Consider the following 22,091-nt stretch of genomic DNA (forward strand, 5'->3'; position numbering starts at 1 on the left):
AAGCAGGAGTCCAAAATTCCATCTTCGGCTCCCTTTACACCTAGAAAACGAGGGAAAACGAAACCCCCATCTCCTACTAACTCCTCTACGCCTCTTTCATTGGAACTTCTCCTTGAAGAGATCCGTGCCCTCAAACCCTATATGGAGGAAACCAACACTCGTTTGCTGAGCTTGGAGGATAACTGGTCTCACACTGAACAGCGGGTTGATGTTCTGGAGAAGCGAGTTGATTTTGTTCAGGAGTTCGCTGAGAAGGTTCCTCTTATTTATAAAGATGTTGAACGTCTTCGACAACAGGTTGAGCAGTTGGAAAATCGTAATAGGCATAATAACTTACGCATTTATGGTCTGGCTGAAGGTCTTGAAGGTTCTAACGCCATATACTATTTTCAGTCCTTTCTTCCGACTCTTCTTGGTCGTCCGGAATCTCCACCATTAAATATCCAGCGTGCACACCGTTTGGGCCAAAATCCCCGTTCTCCATCTTCCTCAGCAAAACCCAGAGGAGTAATTTTGTACTTTCTAGAATATACGGATCTACTTAAGGTCTTACAAGCAGCCAAACAAAGAGGAAAAATTTCCTGGAATGGTTTCAATCTCTTCTTCGCTCAGGATTATGCCAAAATAACTGCTGACCGTCGAAAGAGGTTTTTAGATATGAGACCAGCTCTTCGCAGTTTGAACGCCCGTTATGGCTTATTCCATCCCAGCCTTTTTAAAGTGACTTACAACAACAGAACAACCAACTATGAGGACCCAGCTGTCCTTCAACGATTTTTGGACTCTTGTAAAGGAGTTTCTATGGATATCTCTAAACCATGATATGTCGTGTAATGTTTGTTACGTATTTACCCGCAAGTGTGAATTTCGTTTGTATCAGTCATATTTGTAAGTTTTCTGTAATACTATCACTTCTCACATTAATTGGTATTTAACTTTTTCTTTTTTACCAGGTTGGGGTTTCTGTGCTCCATTACTTAGTGTTCTTCGTTTCGCCTGGATGGTGTACTTCACGTCCTGCAATCTCCCGTCTGACGTGTGGCCTTCCCCATGTGGCTCCACCTACCCCGTCAATTTTGTTCTTTTGTGGAACATCTTTCTTTTATTGTACTGTTTCATCAAATGATAACTTTGCTTTGTCCTTTTGTTTCCTATTACTTTCTCTCTTTCCCTCTCTCTCTCCTCATTTCTCTGTTTCATCTTTATCTCTGGCGTTTCCTTTATGTTTCTCATTTATCTAAATTCTTCTCTTATCCTCATTTTTATTTTTCTCTGCTATTTCACGATCTTCTGTGTTTCTCACTGCTATTTTTTCATAATAAGGATTCTTTTTCATATTTTGCTGTATTCTTTGATTGCTTCTGCCTTTATGCATGAAATATTCTTTTACGAAAGTTTTGACTATGTTAAATGTCGTTAAACATTATATCTTGGAATGTTAAAGGTTTGGGTTCTCCTATCAAATGTCAACGAGTTTTGTCTCATATTGCAAACTTAAAAGGAGATATTGCTCTTCTACAGCAAATTCATATACCAGACACTGAAATAACTAAATTGAGGCGAAGTTGGGTGGGCCATGTTTTCGCATCACCAGGATCAGGAAAACGCAATGGCGTTGCTATTCTCTGTCATAAACGCTTGGATGTCCAACTCATAGGACAAGATAATGATTCTGAGGGTAGATGGGTTGTGATCTCCTTACTAATTAACAAGATTCCTCTTACTATTTTTAATGCTTATGCCCCCACTTCGCAGGATAAAGTGTTTTGGCCCCAAATTCTTTCCCGTTTAATGCAATGTACTGATGACTATTTGCTTTTTGGTGGGGATTGCAATATGATTGTTGATCCCTTTATTGACAGGAATTCCAGCTCCAGATTTGTCCCGTCGTTTATGCACTCTCAATTCACATCCACTATTTCTCAAAGAGCTCTTTTAGACTCTTGGAGGCTTTGTCATCCCAAACTACAAGAGTATACTTATTATTCACCTGCTCACTCCTCACAATCCCGAATAGATTACCTTTTTATTTCCAGGGCTCTACTTCAGCACATTTCTCATTCAGACATAGGTTCTATTCTACTTTCTGATCATGCCCTGGTTTCCTTGAGTTTAGATTTACTTCCTCTCATTAAAGGGACTAGACGCTGGAGATTCAATAACTCTCTTCTATTAGACCCTAAGTTCACGCCAGCCTTTCTCGAGTTTGCCTCCTTATCCTTCGAAGAAAATGAATCCCCTTGTATGGGATTCCTTTAAAGCTGCTTCTAGAGATTTTATCATATCCTTTGTTGCCCGAAAACGACGTGCAGCTTTTCTCTCCTCTCAAGCACTTAATTTACAAATTAAAAAACTGGAACACCTTTATTATCTATCGAAAAGCCAGTCTACCTTGAAAGAATTAATTAATGCCAAACTCTCTTTTAATAAACTTTCTACTGACTCTGCAAATCTATATTTACTCAAATCTAGCGCTAAATTCTATAGTGCGCAGAACAAATCTGGTAATCTTCTTGCTAAATATCTCAAGATCAAAAAAGAACGTACTAAAATTGAATCTATCCTATCTTCTGCTAATACCGTGCTTCATAAAGATGAGGACATTCTTTTGGAATTTTCTAATTTTTATAAATCTTTATATACTCCTGAATCTCCTCCCCTCTTATCTGACATTGATTGGTATTTAGCTTCCATCCCTCCACATCCTTCTTTTGATGTAGATTTCTCCTTTCTAGAGTCTGATATACATACTAAAGACATTCTTAGCGCTATTCAGTCACTTAAAAAGGGGAAAGCTCCAGGTCCTGATGGTTTTACCATAGAATTTTATACCCACTTTTCCAAATTACTTATCCCTAAATTGCTTAATTTATTCTTGTTTTTTTATATCTTCCCGAAAATCTGAAGGTTCTTTTCAAGAGGCTTTGAATTGTCTTCTTCCAAAAGAGGGTAAAGATCATACACTATGTAAAAACTACAGACCTATTTCTTTAATCAATTTGGACTACAAAATGTTTGCAAAGATTCTTGCGCTTCGTTTGGATATTATTCTACCTCAATTAATTGGTAAAGAACAATGTGGTTTCATTAAAGGTCGTCACTTCTCTGATAACACTCATCTCTTTTTCAATGTCCTTAGTAAGTCTCATTCCCATAAATCTTCATTAGCAGCCGTGGCTTTGGATGCTGAAAAAGCCTTTGACAGGGTTAATTGGCAGTTTATCTTTTCGACTCTTACTTGGTTTGGTTTTGGTCCTCAATTTCTTTCCTATATTTCTCTGCTTTATTCTTTTCCGAGGTCATTTATTTTAGCTAATGGCCTTGTTTCTTCTTCTTTCCCACTTCTCCTAGGTGTCAGACAAGGTTGTCCTCTTTCTCCCCTTTTATTTATTTTGACTTTAGAACCCTTTTTATCTAAAATCCGGATGAACAAAAATATTACTGGTTTCCCTTATGGCGATAAACACTTAAACATCTCGGCATATGCTGATGATATTCTTTTATTTTGATCTAATCCTCAGACCTCTCTACCGGCTTTTCTTTCAGAAGTTTCTTCTTTTTCTTCAGTTTCAGGATACAAACTTAACGTAGATAAATGTGAAATTCTTCCGTTAAATAAATATTGTTTCCATGCTGATTTTGTATCTTCTTCTTTCCACTGGAACCCTACTAAGATTAAATACTTAGGTTTATGGTTCACTCCTTCTATTAAAGATACTGTATCACTCAATCTTAAGAACCTCCAGTCAACTTTAATTAGCTCCACAACGCGATGGCATCCCTTGTTCTTATCTTGGTGGGGTAGACTGGATTCTGTAAAAATGATGCTGGTTCCTAAAATTTTATTTTGCTTATCTAATCTTCCCGTTAACATTCCTAAGTCCTGGTACAGAAAAATATATACTATTTTATCACAATAATTGTGGCAAAACAAAAAATCTAGGATGTCTTTTTCCAAACTTAAACAACCTAAAAACTTAGGTGGGGTTTACTTCCCAGATTTTGCATCATATCATACTTCCTTCTTTCTTAAGAATTCCTCTTCATTATTATCTCAGAATGCGACTGATTTGTTATCATTACCTTTGTGGGTAGATATTGAATCTTCCTTCATTTACCCTCTCTCATTTGAGGACTTTTTATCTATTTCGAATACCCCTCAGAAATTCTCGCTTCCCATTCTTAAGCATACTCGTAAAATTCTGCATCCTCTTATGCTAGATGGTTTAGATGACCAAACTCGTTTCTTACAATCACCGATTTGGTATAATAATCACATTAAGATCAAAAATCGAACTCTTTTTTGGAACGAATGGTTCAATCTTGGTCTTAAATGGACTCATCAACTTTTCCTAGGCGATGCTTGCATACCCTTCCCTATATTGCAACGGCGTTTTTCCATTCCCTCTTCATTTCATTCTAAATATAAATTATTTAACCTAGCTGCCCAAAGTTCCTATGATAAACTCATGACTTCCTCCACACAGATAATTTCTTCTCCGGTTCAGATTTCGTTCTTAAAATTGAACACTTCAGCTTCTAAAATTTACAATAAATTGAGACACATTGGTCAGACTCGGGACAAATCTGCAGTTGAATCTAGTTGGGAATCCGATTTAAGCACTTCCTTCTCCACGTCAGTATGGGATAAAATTTGGACTAAGCTAAGGAAGTCTTCTAGGGCAGCAAATACTATGCAAACACTGTTTTTCATTTATAATAGACTTTTAATTACTCCAGCCAAATTGCATCAGATTAATCCTCTCTCTCCCTCTATTTGTTGGTCATGTCCGGCCCCTGTTGCAGACCTTAAGCATATGTTGTTTACTTGCCCGGTTATTCATCAATTTTGGACTAGGGTTTGGCAACAAATTAACAAAATATTTCGCACACATATCCCCTTTTCTTTTTCTCATATTTTCTAGGTAGTGTTGCGGAGGTTTGGTCCTCATCCACTTCCCTTAATACCCTCATCATTGACTTACTTGTTGCTGTTGCTTTTCAACAGATCACTAAATCGTGGAAAAATGCTTCTAATGTTTCTTTTCAGGCCTGGTGGTATGGTGATGTTATAACCACAGATTAGATAGAGCTTATGTTCACCCGATTACTCTAGCTATTAAACGTGACCTCTTGTGGCTACCTGTTACCAATTTTCTAGATATGTCTGCTCAAGCATTACCATCTCATGTTCCAGCCATAGAAGAAGTTTCCAAACCTCCTTAAATTAAGGTTACTTAAATGTTATTATATTCTATATTTACTCTCAATGTATAAGTGAATTTGTGGTAGTGAGTTCATTTTGATATACCTGTTATATGCTGTGAACAATATTTTTTCTGTTGTATTATTATAGGATATACATATCTTTCTATTTTCTCTCCCTCCCCACCTTTTTTCTCCCCTCCCTTTTCTTTCTTCTTTCTTTATTATATATAGCCTATTTGCTATTTGTATTACTTCTATATGATATGTTGTATTATTGATGTATCTTCTACTTATATTCAATAAACTTTCTTTAAACTCAAAAAAGGCTGTATTCCTAATTTAAAAAGATAATGTTGGTCAATTCCTATAACAGCCCTCGAAAAGAAAAAAGAATAAATATTGTCTATCTTTCATTGAATGGTAGTAAACGAATGCTAGACAGTTTTAATTGATCACTGATTGATAGCCAGCACACCTGTCTTGTTACATTATCATATCACAGGGGTATGATCATGGCTATGCCCTTTTAAACACAGCTACTTCTACATCTAGCAGAAACGTTGCCATAACAACTTTAGGTGCCTTTTTAAGACTGTCTGGCTTTAGTACCTACCTGGCTTCCTAGCTCATTCTACTGACATTTATTTTTTAAAACAATGGAAAAGAGGTTTTTCCTTGATTTGGTAAATTGTTATTGTAGGAGATCGAGATGCGGTGTATAATGATCTTAGGTGTGAACTGTTATTAAGTATAACAGTCTAGGAGTGGCCTAGGAGTGACCAAGACAACTTCCATTTTTACAGATTGCAATAGTCAAGAGCTGGATAAACATGTTCAATGAATCTGCAAACATTACTTTATGAATTCAAGACATTTCAAAGTGAGCGTACGCACACTGCTGTGCTGAGTACCCTCCTCCATCACAGTCATCCGTAACAGGACATGTGCAGATCAAATCCCCCCTCCCCATCCCCAATTGAAAAAGGCCAGAAAGAAGCCTATGCACTCACATGGTTGGGGAACATAGCGGCTGGCTAATGCCGGTCAGGAGGATCGCTGTGCTGTAGGAGAGAGAATCATGCTATTGCTTGGTGCTACAATATAAGGCAGGTGGTGCAAGTGTTGAGTGTTGTTCCCGATCTTACGGAGCATGTAAATATTGTCTACACTGCTCCGCTCTCCCCCGCATGGGTTTCGGTGCCCGTTTGGTTTCAGTCGAGTGACGCGACTCCGCCTCCTAGTTGTACAGTAGTACCTCTTGAGCAGGTCTCTCATTTTAGCGCAATTGAGGGGTAGATGGAGAAAGACCGTGCATCCCGTGCCTCACCCTTCAACGTTGGGCACACTGATAATACGAAGAGAGTAAGAGGTAACGGGCACTCCGTACTGGGTCAAGATCAGGAACAGAATATAACAAAGGCGTTGAATACCTTGGGAGACTCTGAGGACTCCGGGGAGTCTGGGGAGGCTCGGAGGGGTGCACAGCCTTTGTCAACAGGGAGGAGCAGATATCTTTTACGCCCTGTCCCGGAAAAAAAGAGAACCACTGGGAGGGCAAAGCAAGTCAGCACACTTCAACCCGTAACGCCGGTTAAGAAACCCCCTAAGGGAGGCAGAATTAAAAAGTGTAGAGTAAAAGAAGCAGGGCCCTCATCTAAACTGCCCCCTTCTCTCAGGTCCTACTTTAAAATTATGGAACATGTGGCAGGCTCAGCAGGCTCAGTAGGGACTGCGAGGTCTCTTGAAGGTGCAGGGAGTGGGTTGGATGCAACAGACCTACAGGGGAGACAGAGAGATCTTAGTGAACCACTGAGGTTAGAGAATCGTTTTTCTCCCCTTATAGAGATCAGGGCGGATAGTTTGTAGGAATCTATATCCAGCCCCCCTGGTGTTTTGAGTACCCCCTTGTGAACCTCTCCTACTCTCACAGCACAACCTGTTCAGGGGGCTTCTGGGGATAATGAAGAAGGTGTGAAGGCAGGGGATAGCCCCCTGGAGGAGGTTCCTCTAGTGGCTCAGGTGACAGAACTTCTACTTAGTATGAGACAGGATATCTTGCTTAAGTTCGAAACCTCTGAGCAGAACCAGAAAGAGATACAAGGAAAGTGTGGGATCCTCGAACAAAAGATTGATGGGATTGCTACTGGAGGAGGAGGTGAAGGTGCTGGAGGAGGCCACTGCAGCAAACTCTAAGGAAATAGTGGGCCTCAGAGAAAAGAACAAGACTTTACAAGAGGATCTGGAAAGACTGGAGTTACATGCTAGGCGAAATAATGTTCGTATTTTGGGGGTTTTCGAAAACGCGGAAGGGACAGACATTAAAGGTCTTGTATGTAAGCTACCAGAGGATTTGGTTCCGGACAGAAGCGATATTGATTGGGAAAAAAACCCATAGAGAACCATACAGACTTCACCCAGGGAGAAAGGCCCCAAGAAGAATCCTAGTAAACTTCTTAACTCTCTCAATTAAGGAGTTGGTGTTGGGGCAGGCGTTGAAGGAAAAACAGTTAAAATTTGGTGATGTTACTTACCAAATCCGTTCTGATCTGGGTAAAAGGACCACTCAGAGGCAGTGGGAGCTTGGCTCCAAAATGAGTGAATTACGCTCCAGGGGGGCCCAAGTACAAATGAAATTTCCTGCCATGCTAAAGATAATGTGGCAAAACAAAATGCACACTATTAGAGAACCCGCGGAGATTGACTGCCTGTTAAAGCTGATGAGAAGCCCAGAATAGGGACATAACGTGTACATAGATGTATATAGATATATATAGAAAGACCCCATAGTAAAGTAGTATGTCACATACACATGTAATAGGCATGTAATAGACATGGAATAGACCCCTAACGTATATGTATATGTATGTACAATACGTACTATTACATCTTCCTTTTCTTTTCTTTTCTTTCTTTTCTTTTCTTTATTGGTTTTCTCTCTTTTGCACGGTGAGACCTCAAAAAGGCTTCGCCTTTAGGATAGGGTGAGGAGTTTCCCGGGGGGGAGGGGCACGGGTGGTTGGGAGAATGTGGGAGAAAAATAAAAAATATTACTCTCACTCTGCTACATAGTTCGTCGTTTACATTAGCAAATACTAATCTGCTAATGTCTTTGTACCTACAAAAGGTAGCGCAATACAAGATTGACTTTGATGGGATTGGCAGCAATCGGGTTCCAATAACTGACAGATGAAAAAGAATACAGTACACGTTGTGTCCTGGAACGTAAATGGTTTGAGGTTTAGGAGGAAGCTAGCTCGAGTAATGGAATTTTTAAAGAGAACTGAGGCTAGTGTTATTCTATTGCAAGAAACTCACTTAATAAAGCACAAATGTATAAACGCTTTTAAAAAATGGGCCTGGGTTCAGGATATTGTTTGCTCAGATCAAAGCAGTAACACTAGGGGCGTAGCCATTCTTATTAGAAGTAATATTGATATCACACTGGAAAGCCATCTGACAGATTCCTCTGGGAGGTGGGCCCTAGTCAAGATAAGAATACAAGGAACACCTGTAGTCGTTGTTAGCTACTATGGGCCCAACGAGAATAACCCAGATGCACTAATCAAATTGGAATCATGCCTATAGTCATCTAGTGTCCCAGTGATACTGGGAGGGGATTTTAATTTAGTCCTAAATAAGAGTTTGTATAGAACCTCCAAAGCAAAATATGTTACCCCATCAAAAACTATGGCAGTACCTAAAACTAGGATTAGTGAGTTAAATTTAGCTGACATTTGGAGATTTAAGATGGGAGATAAGAGAGATTTCACGTTCTTCAGTAAAAAGTATGGCCATCATTCACGGATTGACTATTCCCTACTAGATCATGAGTTGTTATCAGGGGTTGAGACGATCAAGCACGTACCTGCCATACTTTCGGATCATTCGGCTGTTCTCCTATCACTAAATACTCAAAACAAGAGGGGTATAACTAGGTGGACTCTGGACAGGACAATCTTGTTAGATGAGGAGGTTATACTTAAAATGAAAGAAGAGGCTGTAATGTTTTTTGAGGCTAATAGTGGGTCTGCAAAAATTCAAATTGTATGGGATTCTTTCAAGGCCTTTTTAAGATCCATAGGCACTGGTATTATGGTGGGTAAAAAACGCAGTATGAGACACCAAGAAGAAAAGTTTTTAGAAGCTATCAAGAATAAAGAGCAAGAGGTACAAAAAGATTAACTTGAGTGCTCCAGTAATGTGGCCTCCCTTACGAAGCAATTAGAACTACTGCAAGCAGAATATCAAGGAGCCCTTGATAAGATACTATCAGATAGATGGAAGGCTAGCAAATTACAGCATTTTGCGTATGGTGAGAATAGTGTCTCTCTGCTGGCATGGAAAGCTAAGGCGGATGGAGCCTGCAAACAAATAAAAAGTCTTAGAAAACACACGACAGGAGATATAGTTGATACTAATGCCGGAATTGGGTTGGAAGTCTCTAGATATATGAGCCAATTGTACACAGAAGATACTTCTCCTGGGAGGGCTAACATTGAAGGCTTTTTTAAGGATATCGAACTCCCGAATTTAAGTGAGGATCAGATGGTGGCTTTATCAGCTGTGATAATGGAGGAGGAGATCCGACAGCAGTTTAGAAAAATGGCCAGAGGGAAGGCTGCAGGGCCAGATAGCCTACGAACTGAGATCTACCTTAGTCTCTTGGATGAAGCGATACCAGTGCTTAAGGAACTTTTCAATGTAATATTAAGAGTTGGGGAAGATCCTCCCTTAAGTTGGGCCGAGGCAACAGTAGTACTGATTTTGAAACCTAATAAGGATCCTATTTTGGTTGTTTCCTTTAGGCCCATATCTTTGTTGAACACTGACTATAAGGTGTTTGCTGGGATTTTGGCTGCCAGGTTTACAAAGATTATTAAGGGTATTATACACAACGACCAGAAAGGCTTTATCCCTGGGAGGCAGCTCAATGAGCTAACCTTCCTAATGCTTGGAGTAGTAGACTTGGCGGAAACCTACAATCTACCTGTAACGCTTGTGGCAGTTGATGCCGCCAAGGCTTTTGACCAGGTTCATTGGCCATACCTAGGGGAGGTTTTAAAGAGATTTGGATTTCCTATTAATATAATAAAGGCTGCCCAACTTTTGTATCGTCTACCAAGACCAAGGGTGCTTGTAAATGGCGAGTAAACTGATTGGTTCAATATATTGCGTGGAACCAGACAGGGATGCCCCCTGTCTCCACTCCTGTTTAGTATGTATATTGAACCATTATCGATATGGATTAGAAAAGATATCGCTATTGTTCCTTTTAGATAGGGAGACTTTGAGATTAAGTTAGCCCTTTATGCTGATGATCTTCTACTTTATACCCTAAACCCACAATTGTCCATTCCGATATTAATGGCCAAAGTGGAAGCATTTGGGAAGATTTCAGGATACAGGGTGAATACAAATAAGACCGAAATTATGGAATGGAACCAACCCAATCAACAATTCCAGGCAAAATCGAGCATGCTCTCTTGGTATAATCATTACACAGAAATTGGCGGAAGATGTAGGGAAACTGTTGGTTAGATGGGCAAATCTCCCTCTAAATCTGTACGGTAGGGTAAATCTCATTAAGATGGTCATTTTACCCAAAATTACATTTTTGTTTAATTCCATACCACTATTATTTGATAAAAGGGAGATCGCTAAACTCCAAGGAAGGTTAGGTAGTTTTATCTGGGCTTTTAAGAGCTCTCGCATATCTTGGAAAAGATTAAGTAGGAGACTGGAGAGGGGTGGGCTGGCTTTAGCAGATCTGATGACATATGGGCATGCTTTTTTCCTTAAGAACTGCTGGATGCCCCTAAATAAGGTTCACAGTTCTGCCATAGGAATTCTCTTTGGGGCAATGCTCGGTGAGCCGAGGGAGGGCCAAGACCAATTCCTGTTTAAGTTCGGAGGCCCAAAGTTCTTCAAAAAAGTAAGATTGAAGATTTTAGTTGGGGCTTTGAAAGTATGGGTCCTAATTCGTAAAAAAATAGGAATTTCCTATTATTCATCTAGGGCCCCGATTTGGGAATCTCCAGGGACCCCTGAGTGTCTGAATGATTCACTTAGTCTCCCATTAAGGAACGCAGGTGTTTCTTGTTGGGCAGATTTGAAGTCAGGCACCGAGTTAGTAAATTGGGAAACTTTGAATTCAATCACAGGAGGCCAACTAACCAGGTTTAAATACCATCAGCTCTCTGTGTGGTGGGGACGTCAAGATTGGAATGAAGAGGAGGATGATACCTGGTTAGATCAAGCAATCAAAACTGGCACTGTCAAGAAGGAGGTAGCCCTATGGTGTTATATCTTGATTAACTCAGAAGACGACTTAGACAGAGATATCCAGAGGCTCTGGGGAGAAGATATGTTGAATATATATTTGAGGGAAGCCTGAATAGTTTCCTTTACAATGCTCAGGGAAACTGTCAAACCTGCTTATTTAAAACGCAATCACCTCTTCACTGCTTATAGGGTATATTGGTTCCCAGCAAGATTAGAGAAACTTTCAGGGACATACTGCGAATGCCCAAGATGTAGAGACCCCGCAGCCGACGATCTTCACATGTATTTTAACATGCCCAGCTATTGTGAAGTTTTGGTCTGAGGCGTGTGAATTTCTTAGTGAAGTCACAGGTATTACAGTGAGGGTAAGTCCCGTTTTGGTGTTTTTTGGAATTTGGCAAAATAACGACATTGCGATTAGCAGGTTGGATGCCAGATTTATTTTTTATGTCATTCTGTTAGGAAGACGAGAGATTTGTAGATCATGGAAGTTGGTCGTTCCACCTCACTCTCTGGAATGCAAAAAAAGTGTTTTATATATATATATAAGTAAACAGGACCTGTTATGTGATCCTAGCAGTCGAGAGACAGTATGGGTTAAGCTGGTGGATTGGACTCAAAAGTTTGAGGTCCAATGATTAAGACAATATTTAGCCATTGGCCCTGTTCCCTTCTATGTTACGGGCACTCCAGGGAAGGGTGGAACTGGAAACAGCTTGTCTCTCTGGAGTGGAACGACTCCAACCTGGCCTGGTTTACCAGAGAAGGACTGGAGTATAGCCAACAAGTGAATTGGCAGAATGAGGACCAAAAAAAAAAAAAAAGAAAGAAGCATATGCACTCAACAGCACACTTATCATTCTTAGTTTTATCTCCTAAACAAGCAATGCACTCACCACTGGAAAACAAAAGTCACCACTACTCCTGCAATAGGGATAGCTATAAGTATAACAAGCGTTTTGCATCTCATGAAGGATTATCAGAGACCAGCTCCTGAAAATCACTAAATTAATCCATTGTAATGCAAAATTAAAATGTCCAGCTAGCTCAAGGCATCATATTATTGCCAATTACGGCACAACCTGGATGCTTCCCTTTAAATAACTTAATTATCATGGAAACCAAGTAATGACACTTAATTTGGCATCAACTCAGCGCAATTAAAAACTAAAAATATTCACACGGGGACCGTTGATGTTTTCTTGCCTTTTCAGATAAGTTAACTCAAAACATGCCTCCTCTGCAGGTAGTCACATTTTTTACCACTCTTTAATCAGAACACTGGCTTAATTCCAGATCAACCAAAAAAACACTGATGTGTAAACCCAACTAAATATATGTTTTCTAGCCCAATGTCCAGTGAGTATAGCAATTGACTCATCTCAATCCTCATCATCAAAACGTTATTCGGTTTTACAAATAAAACAATAAAAGTCATACAAACATCAATAAAACTTCACATAAATACAAAATCGCAGTACAGTACATCCAGGGTAGTCTAATTACAGAGTAAAAATTATTAATGCCAATGCCAAGATTAGTCATAGCTCGACCTAAACCTAACGGCAGCCCTTAAAAAGTTGAGCGCATACAAAACGTTGTCATTAGCAAGGAGTTGTAAAAAGATAAAAGCTGATCTCACCCTCCTAAAACAAGCCTTTTTTAAGGATGGGAATAATAAAAAACTTTCTAGGAACCACATAAAAACGACATAACATTAAAGATTGCATCATTTCCTGAGGAGACTGACCGTTGCAACTACTGGGCATGAGGCACTGCCCTCTGTGTGCACCACGTGGTTGTGCCAGGAGATAGTGAAAAAGAACAAGCCAAAATCTGGTCAATAGAAAGCGATTGTGAATGCTTTTAAGCCCTAAAAGATATGGGGCCATATTATCAAGAACGGTGCAAACATTATCACCGCTTTAGCGGCAGGAAACCGCCGCTAAAGCGGCGATAAGAGGCTTGATAAATGTGCCCTAGAGAATTCCAATAGAAGCCCATGTTCTGGCGTCAAGGATATCAAACATGGGCGTCTATTGGAATTCTCTAGGGCATATTTTCAAGCCCCTTATCGCCGCTTTATGTTTGCGCTGTTCTTGATAATATGGCCCATAGTTTGGTGCTTGGTATAGTTTTAAATGCAATGTACCTATGCACACTGGGCTTACACAGCTCTGTTCCCTCTCTGTCACAACCGCTCCTTCGAAGAATATGCTCTTTAGCCAAGGTAAAATCCCTCTTGTATAGAATTTTGGGGTTATCAAAAGGTTCTGCCCTTCCTAGCCTACAAAGGCTTTCTCTTATATACTGGAGCCATCGAATGCGCAAGACGTGGTCAAGGGAAAGACAATCCTTTAAAATGTCATTGCTAAGCGCATTTTCTTGCTTAGCCCAAGTCTTTAACTACAATGCTAGTGGATGGAAAGCCAATTCATCTAAGAGAAAGGCCATCCCCAGCTCTTCATGCACAACATTGGATGGGGCACTTTGCTGTACTGAGAGAACTCATCTCAAGAAAGTATTTTCAGCAATTTGCAAAGCCTCCAAACCAATGTGACCCCATATCTTACTCCCATAACTGGCCTCTGAAATGTATTTTGCTCTATAAATCTTCAAAAGGGCCCCTATTGGTTTACCCACCCCCTCTGGAAGCAAAGTTAAAAACAGCTGCCATCGCTTTGACTAGGTCCCGTTTCTAATGAGTGAGCAAGGGGTCCCAATAACAAGAAAAAAGTTTTGCTCTACCTGTCTAGATAATAATAAGTAGATTACATTTTTCTGATATATAACCCTCAAAGTCACTCAGGCTGGACCATTCGAGAGAGAGCACACCAAGTATATAATTGAAGATTATAATGTTTATTAGTAATTTTGTTGATGCATATAAAAGAAACAGAATATCCAAAAACAGTTCAATGTGGTATTTGAAAGGATATTTACAAAATGTAAAGCTGGCCCCATCAGGAGAATCAAAGGAGTATAAAAATAATCATATCACATTCATACTAACCAGGCAAAACATTCAACCTTACACAGCCAAAAGTTAAACTACACCTTCATTTTCACCACATTTAAAATATACACACAGAAAAATACTCTCCACAAATAGTTGGTATACACTGTTAGGGTGATGGAAACAACTAAACAGTACAGTAGGACACGCCAACGCGCGTTTTGGTGCAATCACCCAGAAATGTGGGTGCCACCTTCTTCAGGGCATGAATTTTCTAAGTTTCTGTTGTCCGAGGGGCCTGCAACAATATGAAGATCATTATATCTCTCTAATAAGTTATGCATTTATTTTACTCTCAATTAGTCAAGACATTGGTTATACATTGGTAAATTCAATACACAAATAATCATCATTAATTGCCCAATCTAAATCAAATGGTGAAGCCTGAGAGCAATCGGTTAGGGTCTTTAATTAATAAATAAAGATACATTTTTAAATTTACAAACATGAATATGCAAAAAAAGAATAAAGAAAAACTGAATAAGTAGAAACTGCACATTTCTGGAAATTCCTCTCTCCATGGACTAAAGGCTGAGAGTGAAAAACAGACCACAATTCTCCCCCTAAGGGCCATAAATTGACTATTGAAAAAACGAAGAATTACAGATCGGTGAGTCTGTAACAGGATATAAGTTGCACTCACCTAGACTAAATCATATTATAGACCAGTGAAGTTGTCATGGACACCCAGGATCGATACTAGATGAGTCCAAAATGTCTAAAAACTGAATGGAAAAAATGTATATAAGAGGACGCATATAAACAACTAAGGAAAAAGATGGTGCACACTAATACAAACGAAAAGAAGAAAATGATTAGAATTCGAAAGTGAACGGGAGCTACTTGCCTGGTTAACGATTTGGTGGTAAATGAGGATGAACAACGCCAACAACGATGATAACAAATTAAGAGTGGCAGAGATTCTGTATTGAAAGCAAGTAGCTTCTTTTAATGATTTCGAACTGGAAGAAAGAAACAAACAATCAAGCTTACTAATATATAAATAAAACTAAATATTTTTGTTCAAGACACCAAGGCATATAGTCTCGTATGGTGTATATGTACCTAAGGGTAAGGAAAAATAAGGATTGTACCTACAATAATCTAATCTAATAATGGCGATTCCCTATGCATCGAAAAATATGATAAACTGTCTTCTTATTACAGCACAGTAATTTGTTAATCATAAATCCGATGGGTTCTCCATGGAGAGCCCGGCAGGAAAGAGGATCCTCCGTGTCTTCAAAGCAATCAGGTCAGGAACGACCCTGGATACATTGTTACACGCTCCATTATCCCTTCACGTGTTTAAAAGTTGACGATAATGTATATAACAGAGAAAACAGATAGAACTGAAGGAGCAGATAAGCGGAGATTAGGGCACTCGTCAAGCAAGCGTAAGAGGTACATCAAACCAACGATCTCGGACTGGAAATAAGGTAACTAACTCATACCTTTTGGTCTTTGCATAAGCATGGAAAGATGGCCGATCAAGATTCTTGTGGCGAAGAAAACAGAAACAGTGTTGCAATGATTCCCAGTAAACACTGTGATTCGTCAGTTTTATCGTGGCGATGTTTCTGGAGCAATGAGAGAAAGATAAATGGTATAAAACCAACTGTGGTTATTTTTATTTATAACCTGAAAATAGGGTATTACTAAAGGGATACTGAAGCGGGGCAATAATATTGCGCAACGCTCTTACCTGATGTAAACATTCGCGACGGAGGCTGCAGATAAGCCTTGAGGGTAACGTCCTCTCAGGTAGGAGGTAACCGATACAAAAAACGCGCGAAAGCGAGTAGGTTAATATATCTTTAAACAGGAGGATGGGCCACTCAGAACGTGCTAAAAACATGACATCAAACGGCACGTGATCTAACCTCGGACGTGGATGAAATAAACAAAGGTCCGAGTTGAAAAGCAAAAGGTCGCACCATAAAGCAACAGCGGACCCAGTCAATGAACTAATAAACGAAAAGTGCTAATAACATAACATTAAGGAGCACGTAATGCTTACTTGATCGTAAATGAAACAAACAATGATCCGAGTTGCAAAGACAAAAGTCGCACAATAAAATAACCACGGACATAATCAGTAGAACTGATATGTGGATATTCAACTTGCCAAAGAGGAACATAAAAGATAATAAATCAGAATAAGATAATAAAAAGATAAAGAAACAATGATAAATCAAATGAAATAAAATGCAATGGGAATCATAATGAGAATATAGTGCTCATCCAGAATGGTGGAGTAGTAGTGTAAAGAATCAAGTCCTCAGATGATCAGGATAGTCAAAACATGTAATGAGGATTCGATTGGCTGTACCGTGAGGAATCAAGGATAGGAGGTCAACAAAACTCGTTAACCGAGATGGTAAAGAATATTCATGAAGAACAGATCCTAAGTAGATAGAGGTTATTGAAATGGATCATCAATGTGCGGTTGGCTAAATCGCAAAGAATTCAAGGCCAGCTGAGATAGTTTCAAGGGAGCCAACAAACTCTGAATAGGACGGGACAGTTGACCAAAAAAGGATTATAGTATTGCATTTTCCCATGGTAAAGATTCGTTTAGTCCATTTTTTTGTGCATCTAGAAGAAAGATCCAAAAAACCTCCCGTTTTTTTCGGATGTTCGTGATGTTGTCACCCTTGTGACTGTGCATTTTTTCCAGGATGGTGTAGCGTAAATCACTTTCATTGTGTTTAGCCTTTCTCCAATGGAATACTAGTGGGGCTGAAAGGTTATTACGTCTTATGTTGGATTTGTGTTCTCCAATGCGTACCCTGCATTCCCTAGCGGTCTCTCCCACATAGGGCAACTCGCAAGGGCATAGTATTACATAGATACAGTTAGAAGTACGACAATTGGAAATTTCTCCTAGTTCTACTGAGCGGTTGCGAAAGTTGATTTTTTCGCTTACAATAGCATTAGCGCATGCATGGCATGTTCCACATTTGTGGTGGCCACGAATAAGTTGGTTCCCAGTGATGGATTTCTGTACAAATGTTTTGTCCAAATTTGTGAATTCCGCCTTGACTAACAAGTTCCTAAGATTTTTGTTGCGTCTGAAGGCGAACAGCGGTTTAGGGATCCTAGGTGCAAGTGAGTCAAGATTTAAAAGATGCCACTGAGAATTGACAATGTGGCGAATTTTGTGATTGATTGAAGAACGATTGTAGTAGCGGTCTCTTTTAAAAGCATTGCGTACTAATTTTTTAGGGTAACCCCTCTGAATAAATTTTTGTTTCATTGGTTCTGAATGGTAAAGGTAGTCTTGGATGGAGGTGCAATTTCTGCGCAGGCGTAGAAATTGCCCAAATGGAATGCTATCCTTCTGGCTGGAGGGATGGAAACTGTCAAAATGAAGAAGCGTGTTTCTAGCTGTCGGTTTGGTAAAGAGCGACACTTTCAATTGGGCATTCTGATGTTCAACTATCATCCAAAAATTCCAGCCTTTGGTTGCTAATCTGGGCAGAGAATCTTAAATTGGGGTCCGCCAGGTTAATCCATAATAAAAATTCATCGAGGTTCTCCTTATCGCCCAACCAGACGAAAAAGATATCATCGATGAAGCGTACCCAATAACGGATGTTCTCGTAAAATGGGGCCACTTCATTATAGATGTTCTTTTTTTCAAAGTGTCCCATGTACAAACAGGCCACACTTGGGGCACATGATGCCCCCATGCTGACTCCTTTGATTTGATGGTAGATGTTTCCATCAAACTTGAAGTAATTTTCCTCCAGAACAGTCTTAAGACATTCAATTAAAAATGTGCTGTTATGTAAGGTCGTCTGGGTCTCGATGATATTCTTGACAACCTTAAGCGCATCTTTCTGTGGAATGTTTGAATACAAAGATTCAATATCCCTCGAGACTAAGAATTCTTTGTGATGGTTAAATTGAAGTCCTTCGATTCTAGATATAAAATGTCCGGTATCTTTCACATATGACTCAAGATTGGTGACCAAGGGTTGTAAGAACTTGTCTATATATTTGGAAAGGAGTTTGGTTGCTGATCCGATTGTGGAGACAATTGAGCAAGGGGTCCCAACTTCAGAGTATCATCAAACACTACTCCCAGACAGGAGAAGAATTGTGTCTTAGGTATTGACAGTGTTCCTATCACAAAGGTAGACTGCTTAGCTTTACAAGATCCGACCTGCATAACAAAAGATTTGGTATGATTAACCGTCAAGTCCAGGTTTTCCATAAAATGAACAAAAGAGTTCAACAGAAGTTGTAAACTCCTGGCTGTCCTCGCCATGAAAACAGTGTTGTCTGCATATAGGAGGACTGGCAGGCTCTGCTTACCCACATGGGGGCAATCAGCTTTTGTATCCAAAAGGGCCTTATCCAGGGAATTGATGTATAGGTTAAAGAGAAAGGGGGCTAGTATTCAACACTGACGCACCCCTCTCTTGATGTCAAACGTGCGGGTCACTTTGAGATCTTTTGAGTAACGGACAGCCACTTTTGAGTCTATGTGAAGGTCCTTTAGAAACAAAACAATGTCCCGGTCAATGCCTCTAGCGGACATCAACTGCCAAAGCTTCGATCTATTTACACAATCGAATGCTGAGGACAGATCCATGAAGGCTATATGGATAGAGCCTGGGTGAGCCACGATGTACTTATTCAAAACCATGTAGAGATTTAAACATTGTTCCACTGTGGAATGACCTGGGCGTAAACCATATTGAACCTCAGGTAAAATTTCATTTTCATATGCCCAGGATACAAGTCTATCCAGTACCATATGACCCACCAAATTCACCACAGACTCCAAAAGAGGAATGGATCTGTAGGAAAGGATGCTATCCTGATCCCCTTTTTTAAAGACCGGGACTATACTTGATAAGGCCCATGAGTCATGGCGGCCGGCCTGGACTGATGCATTAATAACAGCTGTAAGTACAGGTACCCAGGTTTCCACAAGTGCATTATAAATTTCTGGAGGGATCCCATCTTGGCCTGGGGCCTTATTTTTGGACAGACCCATGATACCTGCTCTTACCTCTTTTGTTGTAAAAACAAGCTCAGCTTTGCCTTCCACCCTTTCCTGTCCTTCCACCCTTTCCTGTCCTTCTATGAACACTTCCTGTTTTGGCATTCTGAAGATGCTCCGCAAGTTTTTACCATTACTTTCTGTGGAGCACAGGCGGATTACTGTGCAAGCTTTGATTGGATCCAGGCTGGATTATGCGAATGCCTTTTTCCTTGGTCTCCCGGATTATTTGGTACAGCGCCTGCAGGTGGCCCAGAACTCTGCTGCTCGTGCCATTTTTGGCCTTCATAGGCGAGCGCGAGTATCTGGGCTGCTGCAGACGCTCCACTGGCTCCCTATCCGGAAGCGGATTATGTTTAAATCTTTGACGCTGATGCACAAAGCACTCTTTGGCACTGGTGCAAGATATTTGCAACGGAGGTTGTCTTTTTACCGTCCAGCCCGTTCACTGCGGTCAGATTCTCTCTTTCTGGCCGTGGTGCCGCGGGTTAGGAAGGCGCGCACTGGGGGGCGCTCTTTTAGCTTTAAGGCGCCCCAGCTTTGGAATTCGCTTCCGCTGGCTCTACGCAGCTCTGCTAATTTGCTGCAGTTCAGAAAGAGCTTGAAGACCTGGCTTTTCAACCTTTAGGTTTTTCTCTCTCCCCTGTTGCCTTGTGCTATGCTGTTTGTTTGTTTTGCTGTGTTACACTGAGCTGCCTGTGGAAAGCGCCGGGACACTCCTCTGGAGTAGCCGTGCGCTATATAAACACACTATAACATAACATAACAGTATCAGACTCAAAAAAATACCCTCAAAATGGTTTATCCAATCATCCTCTGTGATATGGGCATCCAATAAGTTGCCACTATCTCCAGCAAAAAAGGGACTTTTAATAATGCCCCAGAACTTTGAGCTATTTCTCAACGTGCTGGCCTCTACTAGATCTAACCATGCCTCCTCTTCCAAGGCAGACTTGCGTTTTACTAGCGCAGCCTTGTAGGCTCTCTGGCGGCTTTTGACAGACACCTGTTCTCAAGGCGACACTCCCAAGGCGTGTTTCAATGTCCCAGATGCCTGAGAACACTCCGAGTCAAACCATTTCGGTCCTGGGCACATAAAGCTCCCATTGGACATGTTTCCAAATGCATCCATAATATCCAATGCACTGGCCTCACTATCTTGACAGATGGGAAGCTCTCTGTGAAACTGAATTAAAAGGGACTCATGAAGCTACTCTGGAACAATTTGCCCCCACTTTAGTCTCCTCCCCGCTTCCACCACTTTTAAAGGAACACCTGAACCCTTCTTAATGTGTTTATACACTCAAGACCATCCTCTTGAGACACAAATGGGAACTCAGCTCAATCGTAATCTTGTTCAGATTAAAATGTATGATCTGAACCTGTGAACTCAAGGGGAGGATGCAAGGAGAAAACCAGTATGCTCTTAAAGGAGCAATTTAAAAAACCACTGTGGGAGCGAGGTGCTACCCAACATCAAATAGTCCAGTTCTTGTCCAAAAGAAATGCAACAAGTTGCCCTACTTTGTTCAGCAGTGGCCGGAATGTCGGAGCTAGACACTCAAGGTCAGAATAAGCAGACTAAAGCCTCCAATGCACAAGATGTTGGTGTTATGAAAGTGAGTTGCAGTCTAAAATCTTCTCAGAGTCTACTACTTTTCACTCTAGGTCAGAGGACTATTGCCATAGAGAAGCAACTAGAAGGGTTTGTGTCATTCCTGAGAAACTCCATTCTATCAAGTTGCCATTTGTAGGCAACATAAGAAGATGGGGGTACTCTTGTATACAAAGCAGGTGCATCACTTGTTAGGAGTCACTCGGTGGGAGTTGGGATTTGCTATTAGGCAAATTAACACACTGGGCCTCATGTAGGTAGCCAAATACCGGTCGGTAACGGCCGATTTTCGGTAATTTTACCGTTACCGACCGGTATTTTGGCTAATGGTATGTAGGGGGACAATTTTTGGTGTCGGAATTTACCGAATCGTTAACATTACCGAATCGGTAATAATACCGAATCGGTAATGTTACCGAATCGGTAACTTTTCCGAATCGGTAATTTTACCGATTCGGTAAATTCCGACACCAAAATCGAGATGTAGGGTGAGTCGGTATTTACCACCAACTTTTAGTTGGTGGTAAATAATTAAAGTATGTATTTATGCATTTTTACGCGCGTAGCAGTGTGCAATGTGGCATACATACATGCCCTTAGGGCATGTATGTGTGCCACATGTGCACACATGGCCGAATCAGGGGTGCAACAGGGTGTCAATGTGACACCCTGCCACCCATGCAAGTGTTCCCCCCATTACCGAATCGGTATTTACCGATTCGGTAATGAGGCATACCTTCCCATCAATGGGAAGGTATGCCTCATTACCGAATCGGTAAATACCGATTCGGTAATTACCGAATAGTAACGAATCGGTAAAAAATACCGACTCATTACCTACATACGAGTTACCACTTCTAAAATACCGATTCGGTATCGTTCGGTATTTTAGAAGTGGTAACTGGTATGCTACCTACATGAGGCCCACTGTGTCTTACATGCATTCATCCTAA

At 40.5% G+C, this 22,091-nt stretch overlaps 1 protein-coding gene and 1 long non-coding RNA gene across 2 annotated transcripts in view; both read right to left on the bottom strand.

The window, feature by feature from the left end:
- ST6GALNAC3 (ST6 N-acetylgalactosaminide alpha-2,6-sialyltransferase 3) overlaps positions 1-22,091 on the bottom strand; it is a 1,703,027-nt gene that overhangs the window by 1,422,346 nt on the left and 258,590 nt on the right. The gene's annotated exons all lie outside the window — the stretch shown is intronic.
- On the bottom strand, positions 15,354-16,271 carry LOC146834590 (uncharacterized). The gene is made up of 3 exons (XR_014960314.1): positions 16,212-16,271; positions 15,961-16,086; positions 15,354-15,468 (listed from the first exon to the last, which is right to left on the bottom strand). It is a non-coding gene; the product is annotated as an uncharacterized LOC146834590 (long non-coding RNA).

Source organism: Triturus cristatus, chromosome 4_2 (genome assembly GCF_964204655.1).
Source record: "Triturus cristatus chromosome 4_2, aTriCri1.1, whole genome shotgun sequence".
Taxonomy (NCBI): Eukaryota; Metazoa; Chordata; class Amphibia; order Caudata; family Salamandridae; genus Triturus; species Triturus cristatus.